Below are 4,694 nucleotides of genomic sequence, written 5' to 3' on the forward strand. Positions count from 1 at the left end.
TTAAAATTGCTTTTACCTAACGACCATTTAGAAAATGAAATAATTCAAAATAACGGAAGTTATTATTCCTCGTAGGGATGGCAACAGGTTGCCATTGATCTTTAAAATTCTATTAGTCTATGTTAGATGAACCGGTAAGTGAAGATTTATGATTCGAAATCGTAAGAAAAAAAGAGAAAGAGAAAGAGACTTTTAAGGATTATCTACAATAGTTTAAATACCTATAACAACGTTTATTCTTTACAGTCATGAAAATTCAGTATAATTCCTGCCAAACGATATTTGATAATAGACTGTCTGCTTCGTATTTATAAAATGTGCAAACGAGAATCCTGGTATTATAGTTCGAATTACGTTTTAACGATAATGGAAAACCACAAACGCGTCATCTATAAGATATATGCATTCCCTTTCTCTCTCTCTCTCTCTCTTTCTCGTTTCCTCTTCCTCTCTCTCTCTTTCTCTCTCTCTCTTTATCTATCTATCTATCTATCTATCTATATCGTAAAACTACACTCATGGGTACCCGACACGTAATGGAATGTTTAAACATTTAACAGCCTAACGAATGCTATGCGGTCTTCGTTACGAATATCTCTGTTTAATTGTGTCGTTAATCCTTCTCTTTTATAAAATATTTCCCATTCGTAAAATACCAAATGTTCGTGTACGTATTCGCCCATATGTGTATATGAATATATATATATAATATATATATTTGTGTATGTATATGTTTGTGTCTTTGTATGTGACTCGAAGCCGGCCGACTATTATGCTCGACGTATAAAAGCTTGCTGCAGCAAGCAGTAATCGCAGTAACGGAAAGCTCTCGACTGAATACACGAATATAAAGCAAAAGAGAAATAAAGAAAGTAAAAATAAATGAAGGACGTTTTTACCTTTTCAAAATCTAATCCGCAGACTCTTTGTTTATAATTTAAACAAGGAGACGGATAGGATTTAACAAAATCTGCGTCACACGATCCTACGAATTCGTTTCATTTTATTTTTTCCCTTCATTTTGTTAATTCTTCGTCGATTCCTCCCTTTTTTTAATAAACATATCGTTTAATAAACGAAATTGATCGCTAGAAATATCATTCTGTCGTTACTATTAGCTTCTTAAATCGATGTCGCATAGTCGTTGAATTCGTTTATACGTTATTCAATGTATTGTCGAATCACATGATTAATGTAAAGAATAGAAATTTTATAAAACTCGTCGATTTAGAACAACATCTATCTGTGTGAAATAAAGTGAGCGAACGAATCGCTCGGTTGGTTATTAAAAAAATCACGAAGCGTTTTATTTTACCTCAATCTCTCTCTCTCTTTCTTTCTCTACGGTATATCGTTTTATAGAAAGACTATAAACCGAGCTTGCTGAAATAAATTTTACAATACCAGAGAGAGAGAGAGAGAGAGAGAGAGAGAGAGAGAGAGAGAGAGAGAGAGAGAGAGAGAAAGAGAGTCAATCGAATAAAAATAGAAAAGTGATTTAAGTCTATAGAATATTCCATATACAGCTTTCGAATTTTTATTTTTGCCGCTTTTTTTTTTTAAACTAATCTATAAAAGAAACTCGAATACCTAAAACGATAAAAGTTAAAATAATAACAAAAAAAAAATTATAAAAACAATAAAAACTAGGAAATGAAAATAAAAATAAAAAAAAACTCAAGTCTTCCTCATTTGCCATTATCATTTATTCGAGATTTATTAAACATAGATTTTATTATATCACGAAAATAATCGTAAATGGAGAAAATACAATTCAACGTTTGTAAAAAAAAAGTAACAAATCTGATTGAGTTAGGAATTACGATGAAATCGACTTGCACGAATGACACATCTGTTTTGTAAGCGATGACTACAAAGTTTCGCAGAGACAGTGGTGAGATCGATGAGGCAATTACGTTCGCCATTTTCTATTAATTCGTAAGAATAAGAAAATCTTTTGAAATGTGTGAAGATTTATCCGAAACATTTGTCAGACTTTCAGAAGATTTTATATTATGGTTACGTCTCTCTCTCTTTCTCTCTTTCTCTCTCTTGCGAAATGTCGAAAATTATCAAGTCAAATTTTCAATTTAATTTAGAAGTATTAATCCGTAGATAGAAGACATTAATTTTAATACCTAACTAATCTCTCTCTCTCTCTCTCTCTCTCTGTTTATCTTTCCCTTTCTCTCTCTCTCTCTCTCTCTCTCTCTCACTCTCTCCTTCGTTTTGTTTTACTTTCTAAGTCTATTAGAAAATCGATTTTGATTCTCTATGGTCCCTCTCTAAGCTCGAACATTATCCCTACGTTTGGATCAACTAAATGGCATAGGGTATGTAACGGAGCCAAGATATTTGCAGTTTAAGTGTCGCTAAGTAGCTCGCACGGTAAGCCATGAGAAATGGCCGTCTAACTTGTCGACATCGTTCTATGTATGTAACTACCTAATACATTGTTACGCGTGTGCGTGTATACTATAGGTGCCATAATAGGTACGAACGTAAATAGCTCTCAGTAGGATGAAGCGTGTTGCTCTTACAAAAGCATTTTCTCTCTCTCTCTCTCTCTCTCTCTTTCTGTTTCTCTCTCTCTCTCTCTCTATCTCACTGTTTCCGTCTCTATCTTCGTCTATGTCTATGTCTACATAGGTATGTCTTTGTCTATCTCATATACACGTTCGGTGATACTATTTATCGACGCGTGTATGTAAGCGCAAACCAGTATCGCATCTCGAGGGAGTAACGGCCATGCAAATGACTCTCTCTCTCTTCTCTATATATTCTACGGAGGATAGCACTAGCAGGTATTATACCAAACGTGCGCGCGCACCACTATACTCGAGAGAATGAAAGCTATGCAAGTGCAAGATTATACTTAATAATACTTAATAGTAGAAAGCCACAACGAATATTTCTACCGATTTGTGTAGCTAATTTTTTATTTATATCTATTTATAATATATATATGTATGTGTGTGTGTGTGGGTGGGTGGGTGTATTTATTTATTTATAATTATTATATATATTTATATAATAATATATATATATGCACGTCTTATTTAAATATCTATATATTTCATTTGGATTGATTGATATGAGAAAACAAAAATGTTACAGGACAAAGTTGCAATATTCAGGATAATAAAATACGACAATATTAAAATTGTTTATTTTTGAGAAGAATTTTTTCTTCTTGTTGAAATATCGAGTTCATCGTAGATAATTTTTCTTTCTTTTTTTTTTCTTATTTTTCCTTTCTTTTTTCTAATGCTTTCTTTCTAATGATATACCTACCTATTTCTTTTTTGTGTTATCCCTTCTTTTCTTTTTTCGTTATCATCATAATAATACGATAACTCATGAAAAGAAAAAAAGAAAAATTCAGGAGACACCGTTCTTAGTAGTCTTGTAAAATGGAAATGTTTCACGTGTTACAGTTAAAATGGCGTACGTATCTATGTACTTACTTCTTAAGAGTCACGTTTACATATATGCATGAATGATATTTATATACTTTCTTTCCATATATTATACAACACGTGATGCGAAATAAAACGTTGCGTTCAGTGATGATCGATTTTTCATTTTTTATTTACAATAAAAAGATCGAACGTACTTACCAAACGAATCAATATAAGACTAAATAAGTACACGTTACGGGATGCTCGTGATCGCTTGTAACTCCCACGTCGTTTTATCATTCCTGTTTAATTTTTCTTTTCATTTATTTTTTTTCTTTTTCATTTTTTTTTCTTCTTCTCCTTTCTTTTTACTTTGCCTAGGTAAGCTAGGATCAGATAGAGAGAACGACTCGACAACGATAAATCTGTCGTGAAGTCGACGGATATACAATGTCCGTCGCGTGCGCGACATTTTTTCTAACGATTCCCTCGAAAAGATCTCTTTCTCGATTAGGTCGAAGGGAGGAGCTTTGTGTTTTTTTTTCTTCCTTTTTTTTCTTTTATTTTCTTTTTCTTTTTTTTCTTTTATTTTTTTTTTATCTTTTTCTACGACCGTAACTAAAATCAGAGGAAATATTATTATTCTCATATTGGATTGTCATTTGCGAATTAGATGGACGGTATAATAGTGCGAATTTGAGTTTTATGATTTTCGATTAAAAATATAAGTGATTGGAGTGACCGGAGTGTAGGTGGAGAAGGAGAAGGATTGATCGAGATTCATTTTCGACCTCGTTTTTGATTATAATTTTAATGAAAATAATAATGAAGTTATAAATTTGTTTGTAACAAAAGAAAAAAAAAGAGAAAAAAAGAAAAATCAATTATTGGTGAATCAATGGGAAATACATTATGGTCTGTAATTAATATATATATATATCATATATATATATATATATATATATATATATATATATATAAAGAAAATAGGATCGTGTGTGCTAGGATTTTATTAATATTAAAAAGTAATTAAATCCTTTGGGATATAAAGGAAAAAAGTATTAAAAAATTGAAAAAAAGAACGAACAAATGAACAAACAAACGCCAATAATATCTCTCCCACAAATAATCCTTAGTATTTAATTCCGCTTACGAATTCTGGTACAATCGGATCAACATAAACGATAAATCATATCGTGTTATTATTACCGTTACAATATTATTATGTATATGTACATTAAATAGTACTTAGTGATTTTTATAATAACATCCTCGATTAGTGTTAGCTAAAAC

General features: G+C 31.3%; 1 protein-coding gene across 14 annotated transcripts in view; it reads right to left on the reverse strand.

Annotated features, from left to right (window-relative positions):
- Positions 1 to 4,509: 4,509 nt before the first annotated feature.
- Positions 4,510 to 4,694, reverse strand: part of LOC127069665 (hemicentin-1-like) — a 266,624-nt gene continuing 266,439 nt past the window's right edge. For all 14 annotated transcript variants that reach the window (XR_007783657.1, XR_007783656.1, XM_051006912.1 and 11 more), the window contains one exon: positions 4,510 to 4,694. This exon is cut by the window's right edge. The gene's annotated coding sequence lies outside the window, so the exon portion shown is untranslated.

The sequence above is a fragment of the Vespula vulgaris genome, chromosome 16 (genome assembly GCF_905475345.1).
Source record: "Vespula vulgaris chromosome 16, iyVesVulg1.1, whole genome shotgun sequence".
In the NCBI taxonomy this organism is placed as follows: Eukaryota; Metazoa; Arthropoda; class Insecta; order Hymenoptera; family Vespidae; genus Vespula; species Vespula vulgaris.